We start from the raw sequence: 13,766 nt of genomic DNA, 5'->3' as shown, positions 1-13,766 counted from the left end.
GCCAGATTGCTGGGAGCTGAGAAATGAATGAGAAGTAAGGGAATAAAAATTGCAATTTCACCTGTAAAGTACATTTTCAATACATTTGCCCATAAAGAGGACCTGAAGAGGGACCTCCTGTGTAGAAAGGATTTTCTTTAAGATAGTAGAGACTTGAGCATGTTTAATTGCTAATGTGAAACAAAGGGGAGAAGAATGGGAGAGGGAGGGAGAGGAATCTGCAATTACTGGGTAGATATGAACATTTAAAAGTCTGTTGATATATATTGCTCACATGCTTTCTAAAAGGGTTTTTAACACCAACATATGATCCCATCGGCAATTTTGAGAGCTTGTTTGGTGGCCACTTGGTCATCATTATTATTTAAAAAAACAAAAACTCTTTGCCAAATAATGTCATTATTGTTCTAATTTGATTTTCTTTGATTACTAGTGAGTTGGATATCTTAACCAGTTGTGTCCTTGAGTGTGTAACTGTGAATTTAGTCCTTTGCCCAAAACGTTTCTATTTTAGACACATTTATTTGCCATGAAAGGCCGTAAGTCAAAGGATCAGAATAGTATTATATCTTATTTACTCAAATTAGATAGTTCATACTCTTTATCTTTTTAGAAGTGCGAGACAATTTGACAACTTTTGACTCAGCTGAAGGAAAGAGGCAGGTGATTTCACCATCTAAGAGAGTGACCAACAGATGGGAGTAAGGGGGTGGGGAGGCACGTCTAGTGTTAGACCCCTATCCTCAATCCGCAGGCTCCCATTCCTAACCTGGGAGGACATTCCTCCAGTGTCTCAAGGCTTTGGGTCTCAGAGCTCCCCTTCGAGCTGAGCGGCCCCCCTAGTAAGGAGCCCGGGGGCGCTGTGCGGCCCCTTTAAGAGTCCAGCTCCTCCCCGCTCCAGGGAAAGTTGCAGCTTTTTCCGCCTCCCGGGAGGGTGAGAAGGGCTGGCCGCCAGAGCTGGGTTGCAGTCTTTCCGGAGCCGGAGACCCTCCCTGAATTTCGGCACTGGGAATTCTCGCTTTCTGGAGGCACCTGTTGCAGGTGACAGGTAAGTCCGCAGCCAGCTGCTACCCCTCGGTCCGGGCTCCTTCTGGGCTCCCAGCTCCTTTTAGCTGCTGAAGCGCCCCCACCCCCATCTCGGGGTCTTGCGTACTCCCTACCCGCCCTCTGCTCCCCAAGTTTTTCCTTCTCCCTAGCTGACCACGTCTCCCCTCTCCCCGTCTGCCTCTCCGGACCGCACCCCCCAGGCTTGGACAACCGTCTGGTTGGGCGGTCCCTCCTGGCCACTTTTCTTTTTCCAGAGCCTCTTCTGGCCCCTTCCCTGACCCACCTGACACGAAAGCGGGCTGTGCCCCTCTGGGAGTCGCCTCCCCTCTCCTCTCCGGCTCCCCTCGAGCTGATTGCCCGGGCTTTTCCCGCCAACCGGAGCTCGTGTCCCTCTCGAGAGCTGGCACTGGGGGTCGGGGGCGGGGCTGAGTTCCTAGCGGGAACTGCGCTCTACAAGGAGTCCCGTCACCTTTTTGTGGGTTCCTCTCGAAGCGCTTTGCCATCGAGCGGGGTCGCTAACTCACACTCTCTTCGGACTTCCGACATCGCTGCGTCGGCTTCTCCGGCTTCGGCATCGGCCAGTCAGCCACAGGTAAGGGCTGGAGGCTGTTTGGCTGGAGTCCTGCCTCAGTGGGCTCCTTCTGCTCTTGGGGCTGGGAACCGGGCTGTGTGCTTTGGAGCTGCTTTATCTCGCTGCTCTTCAAGCAGGATGTGGGAGATCTGGTCCTGGAGTAGGGTCCCCGAGATCTCAGAAGGGGCGCAGAATGCTTCTGTCTGCTGTGATAGTTTGTAATGGGGCAGATAAAGGTGTTCCTCCAACCTTTAACATTGAATGAGATAGGATTTTTGGTGGTGAAATCATCTGGTTAGAAATCCGGTGTCTTCCGCATATTCTCACTCATAGGTGGGTGATGAAAAATGAGAACACATGGACACAGAAAGGGGAGTACTAAACACTGGGGTCTATTGGGGGGAAAAGGGGAGGGCCAGTGGGAGGGGGAGGTGGGGAGGGATAGCCTGGGGAGAAATGCCAAATGTGGGTGAAGGGGAGAAGAAAAGAAAGCACACTGCCATGTGTGTACCTACGCAACTGTCTTGCATGCTCTGCTCATGTACCCCAAAACCTATAATCCAATAAAAAATTAAAAAAAAAAAAAAAAAAAAAGAAATCCGGTGTCTTGAACAGTGGTGAGTTTCTAAGTAACCAAGCTTTTCTTCTCCCGGTTCCCTGCTTCTTCAGGACTAGAGAACCTAGCCTTCCAGAATACTGTTCTTGGCAGGGTTGACCCTAGACTTTCTGTATTTGTGGCAAAAATTAGTCTTCTGTACATCCCGGACCTCCTATATTTAACTGGTTTGTTTTCTGCTCTTTAAGCTCTTCACCTCTCATAAATCTATTAAAATTGAGGTATTAATGACTTAAGACTTTTGTCGTGTTTAACGCAGAATTGTGGCCTTGATGAAGTTTTCTGATTTTTTTTGGTGGTTTGGTTTTTAGCACCTGCTGGAAACCGTAGTAGAAAAGCGACACCAACTTGGCTTGTGAGGCTCTTTTTGGGTAGGGGATGAACATTTCTGGTAACACAATTTCAAGTGTCTCACTCTTGGTCAGAGCAGTGAAATGGAGCTTGGAGGCTTTTTCTGGGGTAACTGATCTGTGAGTGCATGTAGTATTCTGACTCTCTGAGCTTTTCCCCTTAAAGGCTGCTACTAACAATGGTTGTTAGCCATTGAGCCAGACACAGTGCTAAGTTCTTTACATAATTATGCAATCCTCACAATAAATCTATACAGTAGGTGCTATTGTTATAACCATATTATGATGAAAAAGAGACTCAGAGGTTAAGTGCCTTGCCCCAAAATCTCAAATGGAGGCAGATCTTGTGTTCCTATCCTGTCACATCACCTCTATTGCCTTGGATGTTGGGAACACTGAATAGCTCATGGATGAAGACTAAGTGATTAAAAATTTTCCTTCGAAGCCCAAGTATATGTTTTGCTCCTTGATTCCACCCTAGATGTACTGCAGAGACTATGGACCACTTACCTCACTGATGTCTTACCCATTTCATTTCCAACATGGACCAGTTGCCATATTACCACTATAAGTACACATGTGAGTGTACCTGGATGAATGAAATCTCCTGGGTTCTCAGCTTTGTGGTAATTGTGCTGAAGTTAGGAGAGGGTAACCCTGGATTCTAGGGATGTGTGCCTGACTCAACTTCTTCCTCTCCTACTGGCTAGGGGAGAAATGAGAGAGTGGTAAGTGATACAGATTTCCTGTCAGCCATACCGGAAAGCCCGAGGGTGATCGTGTGCTAGTTTTGTCATCGGACAGAGTACCATAGGCAGGGATAGGAAGAAAATGTCCTCCCTATTTCCATTCTCCCTCCCACTTGTTTGAAACTCAAAAACTCTCTTGGACTTTGCTGAAACTGTTCTTATTTTTTCTTCCTCAAAAGCTAACTTTCTTCCCCCACACCCTCTCCTCTAACATTAATTCCTATCCATCCCTCAAGATTGAGTTCTAAAGTCACCTCCTTTGGAACGGCCTTACTGAACACATACTTCTTCCCCCAAGCAGAATTGCCAGTTATTCTGTGTCCTAAAGCACTTTGTTTATACCTCAGTAAAGCCCTTAACACTCCTCTTAGTTGTTTTTCTACCTGGAAGGTTGTAACTTCTCTAAGGGCAAGGTCTGGATCTTGGAGCTTCCTTTATCTTAAACATAAGATATTGGCAAATATTTGTGCCAGTAATTGGACATACCATGCCGTACCTTCAAGGGGCTGAGGTCTGGTGATGGTGGGGTTGAGGTACAGAAGACACCTTTCTGAGGCACTTGAAATGCCACAGCTAAGGAGTTTGCCCTGACTGCCCTATTTCAACGTGTAATCCCTTCCCTGAACATTCCATATGCCCTTTCCCTACCTTATTGTATCTTTCTTGCTTATTGTTTGCCCTCCTACTCCCTCACCCACCATAGCATAAACACCCTATGGGTAGGGATTACTGTCTGTTGTATTCACCGGTAGACTCTGGGACCCAGAACAGTCCTTGGTACATCATAGGTGCATACTAATATTTGTTAACGAATGAATGACATTACCATTCTAGGAATTTGGCACTCTTGGAATTAGGCACTCCTGGACCTGAAAACCTACCCAGTTTGTCACCCTGCAGGTGTAAGTTTGTCCCAGGCCCAGAACTCAGCTTTATTTCTGCTGAGTTTTGCTTTGACATTTCATTCCTGATGCCAACTTTGACCTAGTTAGAAGTACTTCCTCTCTCTTACTTTTTAAAAGTATGGATGGAAATCTCTAAAGTTTAAAAGTGGAAATATAAAAGTGTTGTGCTTCCTGTTGGTAGGAAAGGGGGCTGCACTGGGAGGAAGGGGTGTGGATTGTCAGATGTCTTGAAGCCTTTCAGGCTTTTCGCAAGCTCAGTGAGAGGCTGGAGAAAATTACTGTGCGATGGGGAAGTGAACAGCTCAAAAGAATAACGGATGCCACGAATTAGGCTTCTAGTTTCAAGTTACCCATAGCCTTTTTGGTGTGAGGTGGTTATTGGATTATGGAACTTCATGGAAAAGCCATAGCTGAGTGCTATTTGTGTTGTACTTAACTACTTTTCTACTAGGACGATGGTGCAGTATGAAGAAACCACTATGTAACATAAATGAAAAAAGTGCTATTCTGTTTAAAAGTGTTTTGAAATGTTCAGAAAGGAAGAGGCCAGAATCACTTTGAAGACAGACTTGGAAAAAGTTGGGCCCTTCATAAGGTGGTAAACATGTGATTCTCATCATTTAATGTATGCTAACTTATTTGAAACTCAAATTTGTACAAAAAACTGACCAGTTTCTTTTTCTACTAAATTTGTCTCCCAAGCCTTTGAATATCGCAGTGACCCAGGGTTCAGTCCCTAGACTTTTTTCCATCCAAAATCTTCACAGAAGCTCTCATTCAGCCACATGGCTTTAAAGAACATCTATCTAGACACTCATCACTCCTAAATTTATGTTTGTGACCCAGGCCTTTCTTCTAAGCCACAGCCTTATATATGCAATGACCTATTTAATGTCTCTGCTCATCTGTCAGACCTCTCAAATGTAATGGGGCCAAAACAGCACTCCCAATTGCCCTGGTATTCCCACCTTCTTCCCTCAGCACTCCCTGTCTTAGTAAAATGTCACCATCATCCATTTAGTTGCTCAAACCAAGAACCTAAGATTACCCTTGATTCTTCTTTTTCTCTCACTTTCCTCCACCTAATTTAATTCATTAGGGAGTCCTGCTGACCTGATCTTCAGACTGTATCATGTATTCTGCCATATATCTCCATCTCCTCTGACTATCGCCCTAGTCCAAGCCACCACAAGGCTACCACAGACATCTTTTCATAATGTTCAAGGATCTATATACAGAAGTGTTTTTGTGGGATAGCTTTCTAGTAGAATTGTTAGGTCAAAGAATATATACATTAAATAATTTAAATAGGCATCACCAGAGTGATATCCAAGAGGGTTTACCCTTTCACCATTGCAAGTGGTTTTCCTCATGGCCTTGCTGAGGATGGATGATGCTTTTAATTTTTGCCAATCTGATAGGTGAAAAATAGTGTCTAACTGATTTAACTTGGCATTTCTCTGATCACTAGTGCGGCTGAGCATCTTTTCATGTGTGTTAGCTGTTTGTATTTTTCTGAGACTTGCTCCTTTTATATCCTTTGCACATTTATCTTTTGGGTTATATATTTGATTTGTTTGTAAGAACACTATATTTATTCGGTATATTTACCTATTGTCTGTTATATAGTACAAGTTTTTTCTCTCTAGTCTGCCATATGTCATAACTTTGTTCATGATGCATACCCCTCTCGTAATCAGATAAAGCCCACTATAAAACATTTTAAAAACATGTTCATTAGATTTGGCAATTAGGAGGCCAGTGACAACATCAGTGCAGCAGGAGGAATGAAGCCAGATTGTAGAGGGTTGGGCAGTGAGGACTGAGAAGGACTGATAAAATATATGGTATATACACATGGACATGGAGAGTGGGATGATAGACAGTGGAGACTCAGAAGGGTGAGGGGTGGGAGAAGGGTAGATGATGAGAAATTTCTTAATGGGTACGGTGTGTATTATTCAGGTGATAGATACCCTAAAGTCTCTTATTTAACCACTACGTATGTAACAGAATTGCATGTGTACCTCATAAATTTATATTATTTTAAAAAATATAGTATAATACATTGAAGAAGCTTGGCTATGATGGGAAGGAGAGAGTATTCCTTATAGACAGTAAGTAGACAGTAAGGCTCAGGGGACAACAGAGGCTGTTTTATTTAATTTAGTTTTACTTTAAATATAAGAGATAGATGAACTCACTTATGTGCAGATGGCATACAGCTTGATGATGCAAGGTCCCTGAGAAAGTCAGAAGGTGGGAGTGCCAGAGTGATAGGAGGGAAAAGACAAGCCTTGGAGAAAGAGTGGTGGCTCTTCCATTGAGACAAGAAGATTTACTGATCCTCTTAGTGAAAACTATGAAGAAAGAAGAAGCTGTGGAGGGACAGGATTTTGAGAGACCTGCCCCCCACCACCACAACAAGAGACTAAAAGGTTGACCAGAGAGTGAAGAGAAGAATGGTGAAGGGTTGGAATAGCATTTGAGAGAGAGATGAAAAGAGGAGTTCTTTAGGGGCATATTATCCAGGTTATCTATACGTATTTCAAAATATCATGCTGTGTACCATAAATATGTACAGTTTTTGTCAAGTATACTTCCATAAAACTGGAAAAAAATTTAAAAATGGCTTGGGTAACTTGACTTTGTCTCTGCTTCAAGTCACAGAGCCCTGTATCCATTCTCTCTGGAAGCACTCATCAGACCAGGTATAGAAACAGAATGTGGACAATTTAGTATGGGGGATTTTTCTGGGTGACGGTGACAGAAATAGGGAGAGGGCCAGAGATTGGATGGCCCCGGCAGAAGAATAGTTGAAATGATGGACCACTGTGGCTTTCATATTCATATCTGTGGCTATCTAAACCTAACTTGAACTTGAGTAAGTTTTAAGAGATGGAAAATTCAATGGCATCTACACTGCTTCTTGTTTGTAGCTCTGTCAATTCAAGCATCAGAATACCTTTAGTATCAGTGTCTCGAAACTTATCAGAAAGCATGATTTGATTTACTGAGGGCCTACAATATGTGTCCATGCTCTGTGTTGATTTACTGAGGATTTACATTGCACCAACTGCAAGCCTACAGCCAGGATCCTACAGTGGATTTATCCATCCATCCATCCATCCATCTAGCTAGATGCATGAGATACAACCAAGAAGAAGGTAGATGATGGCCTTTTTGCTCCTGGAACTGATTTCAGCAGGGGAAGCATGTGTTAAATATTGTCTCACAAAATTACTTAATTACAATTGTGATAAGTTCTGTGAAGTTCAGTCTTTTAGAAATCAAATTGTCACATTGCTTTTTAACAGGTCTTAACAATTTACATTTGCCAACAAAATATGAATATCTCTTAGATCTCTTAGATCCTTTTTAAAACTGAAAATAGTCTTTCTAAAATTTTGCTGAGTGAATAAGCAAACATAAGAAATCTGTATTGCCAGTAGTAGTGAAACTTTTTCTTTTTGATATCTATTTGCCATCTGATTTTTCCCCTTTAAGAATTATCTGTTCATACTCTCTATTGGATATTTACCTCTTCTTGTTTTTGATAGAGCTCTCGTTCCATGTTTGAAACCATTAGCTACACTTCTCTCTTGCCTCTCTTAGCCCTGGTAAGCTTAAAATATTTTCCCCTAGTCTCTACAGCCATTCCCTTTTGATCTCCTGTGAAATTTTTTTCTTACCTAGTTTAGAAGTGTTACTGTGCTTAGGGATGGGACTACATTTTTATCACTTATCCCAATAAAAGGTAGCATACAAATCTTCTGTTCCTGTTTATCCCACTCCTCAGAGGTAACAATGTTAAGATTGTATTTCTTTCCAGATATTTTTCCATTCAGCCACGATCCAATCTGTCTACAATGTAAAAAAATAAAAATGGAATCATAATATATCTAATTTGCATTTTTAAAACTTAATATGCTTTCAGTGTCAGTATATATAGAACTACAGCACCCCCTTCTTAACAAAGGCACAATATTCCCTAATATGTGTGTACTATAACTAGTCAGTTTCCTACTGATGGATGTTTATGTTCTCTATTTTCTTTTTGCTGTTTCAAATATTGAGCATCCTCACAATATGTATTTGTGAATTTACTCAAATATCAGTAGAATAAGTTTCCCAAAATGGAATGGCTCTGTTAAAAATATGGTCAGTGGTACTAATGATCCAGAGAAATCTAGGAAGACCAAGAACTGTCTGTTGGATTTAGGAAGTTCTTGGTGTCCTTAGAGCAATTTCAGAGAACTGTGAGGCAGAAAGCTAAACTATGGTGGGCTGAGAAATGATTGGGGAGATGAGGAAGTGGAGGCAGTGAATATGTATAATTTCTTAGAGAAATCTGTCTGGCTTTGGAGAGCAGAGAAAGGGTAGTAGCAAAGAAGGAGTTGATATCCAAGGACCTGCTATTTATTTATTTATTTATTTAGGAGGGGCTTAAGTTTCTTTAAAGGCTGGTGGGAAGGAGGGAATAATTAATAGGGCAAAGTCCTTGGAGGACAAAGTCCAGATGGAAAGGGATTCAGAATGAGGTAGGGGATTATCCTCAATAGGCACAGATGAAAGTAGGTTCATAGATTTGGCAGCAGGAACTTGTCTGATTGCGTTTCTATTTCTCTATGATATAATAGTTAAGGCCAACCTCTTAGAGCAGGAGTAGAGATGGGACAGGGGTTGAGATGGGATAAAGTTTGAGTTACATATTTGTAGTGTTTGAAGAAGTTTTGAAATAGTTATTGTGGAGAACAGGAGAGCAGCCTAGGGAAGCATAGTTGCAGTGCCAGGCAGTGTTAAGGTGAGCTTGGTGACCAAGGATTCATATGGATAATAATCTACCAGAGTGTGATTTTTTTTTCTCCAATAGACCTCAGGAGTCCTTGTGCAGGCATAAAGTATAACAGTTGGGCTTAGAAGAGCTATGTTTTTTTTTAAAAATCAGATATTTGCCGTGATATTATATATTATTGAGGTTATTGACAAGAGTTCAGTTGAAACAATAGAATTGGCTAGGTGCAGTGGCTCACACCTGTGATCCCAGCACTTTGGGAGGCTGAGGCAGGTGGATCACCTGAGGTCAGGAGTTCAAACCCAGCCTGGCCAACATAGTGAAACCCCATCTCTACTAAAACACAAAAATTACCTGGGCATGGTGGCCCACACCTGTAATCCCAGCTACTTGGGAGGCTGAGGCAGGAGAATCGCTTGAACCCAGGAGGCAGAGGTTGCAGTGAGCTGAGATCACACCACTGCACTCCAGCCTGCATGACAGAGAGAGAAAACATCTCAGAAAAATAAAATAAAGTAAAAATAAAACAGAAAAAAACAGTAGAATTTAAATTGTTTAGGAAAGGAAGTAAGGATGGGAAGGAGCTGACAAGGTGAAAGCAGAAGGGTCTATGGAAGACTGTCCCCCACCTCAAGAAATCTGAGAATAGGAATGGGGCTAGTGAGGAGACTCATTGACTGAATAGGCTAGAAGCACAACAGGTTGTGGTCAGAGAGGGGGTGTTCATTCAATGATATCAAAGGTGGAGAAGTCCTGAATGATAAGCTCTTGGGTGTGGCTGAATATGACATATGATATTCTTGATGCCAGCTCATTTATTCAACAAATATTTATTTTGTGCTTATTATGAGCCAGGCTGTGCTCTAGGCACCAAAGGTTCAGAGATGAACAAAACAAAGTTCCTTCTCTCATACAGCTTACAATCTAGGGGGGGACATTATTTATTTTTATAAACTAAAAGAACATCCTTATTGATGTGCTGATTCCTGTATGTGTAGCTCTATTTGTAACTAATAATAATACCAGGATCAAATATTTACATGTATGGGGCTAAGAAGGTCCATCTAGACATTTTGAGTATCTTGCTTTATCTCAAGTTATACTAACTGAATTATGAAAACTCATACCTCTTTTCCCCTTATAACTTTTTAAGATACTTTTATTTACTGTGTCAATATTGAAAATAAACAAATATATATAAATCTAATTTGAACATTTCAATGGTATTAATTTTTTATACCTTATTTTTAAAAAATATTAAGATACTGCTTCTAGCTGTAGACCAGATGTTGATAATGCATGTACTAATCTTGCTCTAGGGATTTGATGTAATGTGTAAAGTAATTATGGTTAAGCAGTTTAGGAGGGAAAAAGGGCTTGTAATAAGTTAATATTTCACATTTATTTTTATATTCTCTATATGTATGTTTTAATGTACATATGCTCGTGTATATATTTATTAATATTTTATTTGAAAGAAATGAGCATTTATTTGGCGTATTATAAGTAGCACTTTAAAATTACCTGCCACAATTTAAATTCAACTACAGGTTATTTTTTATTGTTTTAAGGTTTCTGTGGCCATAGCCAGATCACAGCATCCCTAAAATTAAAAAGAAACCAAATGCATGAAATCACAGTTATGTGTGAACATGGGCTGGATTAGTCATGAACCATGATGATTTCACATTTAAGGGGACTGTGTGGGTAAGTTTTAGGTGACATGGTCTGCAAGAAATAATCAGATGCCAGCTAGAGTTCAGTTTAGAAATCCCCACCATCTGTGATCCTGGCAGGAGAAGAGGGTCTTCCCTGCGGGGGTGATGCATTATCAAAGCTTGTTGACTAAGGAAAGATAATAGCGTTCTGCGTGGGAGGTGATGAGGCTTATTGAAAAATAACAATGTGTCAACTCTTACTGGACTTAAAATGTTTTATACATATAAATGACCTAGATTTAAAAACAGTCCATTCTTTTAGTTGGGGTTTTTAGATTTTTTAAAATTCTAAAAAATGGGCTGTTAAGGAAGGGGTCTTTGGCAGAGAAGAGGGTAAACTGGCCATCCTACACTCATCAACCTATGAGGCTCTTGTGCCTGGCTCATGTTAGAGGAAGCTTCAAATGTAGCTAAATACGATTTGTTTTAATATGTGTATTTTTCCTGTTGCCAAGTAGGGTGTTTGGACACATGGTCTTGTTTTTATAATATTTTAGACTGATGTCTATGCACCACATTTATGGAGATCTGCCTTCTAGGATTGGTGGTGGGTTTAAGGCACCTTCTAGAGTTGCTGAAGAGCAGGGGAAAAACGTGGGAAATCATGAAAGACCACATTTCCATGTATCCAAAACAACCACTCTGAGGGAGGAATGAATATATAGTACTAAGATATCTGACTTCCCTCTGGGACTTGCTTTAGAGTAGTATATATTATTTTAAGTGGAAATTTCTTCAAAGCATTTATGAATAGAATTTGTTGGTATTGAAAGGTAGCTATATGGATTCCATCTGGAGGAAATTGTCCCCACATATGATTCTAAGAGCTAACAAAAGAGATATTTTAGTTACTACCACTGCCTTCTTCCACCCTGCTGCCTACCCCCACCCCCTGCCCCACCATTATGTGCCTGCTGTCTTTTAGAAGGGATGCCCTGGATGAGGGGAATGAGTTATTTTCTTATGTATCATGTTGCTTTGAGATAAGAGTTGCTCTGAGCCTGTTACATACATTGCAGGAGAAGGTCAGGGGACTGGGAAAGTAAGCAAGACAAAGGGCCTCTCAAGCATTGTGTTTGTTATTAGCTGAAGACTTTTAGAAACCCCACTTCAAGTTCCTGAGGTTGATGTGCCCTTTTCCAAAAATCACCATATAGAGCAATATTACCAGAATATGAAGAGACAGTATAATACAATGTAGCAGTTAAGAGCTTACACTCTGGAACCAGACTGCCTGGGTCCAAAAACCAGACTGTCACTTACAGGGCATGTGACCTTGAGCTAGTTATTTGCTCAATCTGTGCCTCACTTTCCTCATTTGTAGAACATAATAATGTAGTACCTACCTCATAGTGTGATTGTGAGGACTAAATAAAGTGCTTAGAAAAGTGCCTGGTACATAATAAACATTATAGAAGTGTTAGCTATCATTGTTATCATCTTCTTTATTTTTGTCAGTTGGTAGGTATCTTAAAAGGAGTGAAAACCAGCCAGGCGCGGTGGCTCACACCTGTTATCCCAGCACTTTGGGAGGCTGAGGCAGGCAGATTACAAGGTTGGGAGTTCAAGACCAGCCTGGCCAACATGGTGAAACCTCGTCTCTATTAAAAATACAAAAATTAGCCAGGCATACTGGCACGTGCCTGTAATCTCAGCTACTGGGGAGGCTGAGGCAGGAGAATCGCTTGAACCCAGGAGGTGGAGGTTATGGTGAGCTGAAATCATGCCACTGCACTCCAGCCTGGGCAACAGAGTGAGACTCCATCTCAAAAAAGAAAAAAAAAAGGAGTGAAACCAATAAAATGCCTCAGCACATGCAAACTTGACTTTTGTAGAATCTATTTTGAAAAGGATTGTAGGGAGCCAAAACCTTAGTGCCAAATTAGAATCTTGTAAAATTAAGAGCTAGTTGTAAATTTCTCATTGTTAGGGGAAAAATCCAGCTTTGTACCCATACAACTTTTGAGAATGGACTCAGTGAAGGTAGGCCCTAGGGCATTTTATATGAGGCATAGATGTGCTCCATGGATGGACAGTTGGGGTGTCTAGACCCCCGCTGACTCCTAGGAAGCCTCAGTTGCCCTTTGGTTTTGGAGTCTTGATACTGACTCCACCACTTTGTCTCCACCCCTATTTTTCTTCTTTTTGATACTATTTTTAAAATTTATGCTATTTTTTGATGTTTTATGAATCTTTGTAAGTCACTTTAAATCCTGTCTGGAACAGTGTATAAATAAATATCCTTTAAACTGATCATATCTAATTACTAACATTTGCTTCATATTTATGCTTGTCAGCCTCCCTCCATGCAGAGAGGTACGGTGACCTTACATGTAGGCAAGAATACTGATTAGATTTCTCAAATTTCATAGAAAGATGTCAAAACAGCCATATGCTCATATATTTTCCAAAGCATATGGTTAATAATGATTAAAACTAAACAGCTACCAATATTGGGCACTTACTCTAGGCCAGGAAGTATGCTATGCCTATTACTAGCGATGTGTGCTTGAATCCTCACAGCCATAGGCAGGAGCTCTTATTATTAATCCTCATTTTTACAAATGGGAACACAGACTTGAGGAGGTTAAATAACTTGCCCAGAGTTAACTCAGGGAAAAACCAAAGCTGCGATTTGAACCCAGGCAGCTCAGATCCAGTGCCTTTCAGCACAATTCTATGCTCTGCTGTCCTTAATTAAAAATCTAGAACATCAGAACTCCACGTCCTAGTAGCAGAGGCCGTACTTGTGTTATAGAACATTCACAGGTCCTGCAGATTTTCTCTCCATATTATGTCTTTAATATGCCCCTTTCCATCTCTAGAGCTGCTCTGTCCTCTACTCTTGGCTCTTGTTAGTTATCTTTGCCCTGGATTTATGTCACAGCCTCCTCAAATCCCTCAAATCCACATTCCGCAAAATTGTCAGAGTGCCCTAACAAGTACTTGCCTTACCTAAAATGCTTCAATGATTTCTGTTGTCAAAGGCTAATTAGCTGTATTTTTGAGCATAGC

At 41.2% G+C, this 13,766-nt stretch overlaps 1 protein-coding gene across 3 annotated transcripts in view; it reads left to right on the top strand.

The window, feature by feature from the left end:
* Positions 1 to 936: 936 nt before the first annotated feature.
* Positions 937 to 13,766, top strand: part of SYTL4 (synaptotagmin like 4) — a 53,577-nt gene continuing 40,747 nt past the window's right edge. For 2 of the 3 annotated variants that reach the window (XM_008989589.5, XM_054251504.2), the window contains exon 1: positions 937 to 1,048. The gene's annotated coding sequence lies outside the window, so the exon portion shown is untranslated. Of the gene's footprint in view, positions 1,049 to 1,539; positions 1,640 to 13,766 lie in introns of all 3 variants that reach the window. The other variant, XM_008989590.5, reaches the window with a different exon arrangement.

This window comes from Callithrix jacchus, chromosome X (assembly GCF_049354715.1).
Source record: "Callithrix jacchus isolate 240 chromosome X, calJac240_pri, whole genome shotgun sequence".
In the NCBI taxonomy this organism is placed as follows: domain Eukaryota; kingdom Metazoa; phylum Chordata; class Mammalia; order Primates; family Cebidae; genus Callithrix; species Callithrix jacchus.
The sequence above is the reverse complement of the archived record's forward strand: the minus strand, read 5'-3'. Positions and strand labels throughout refer to the sequence as shown.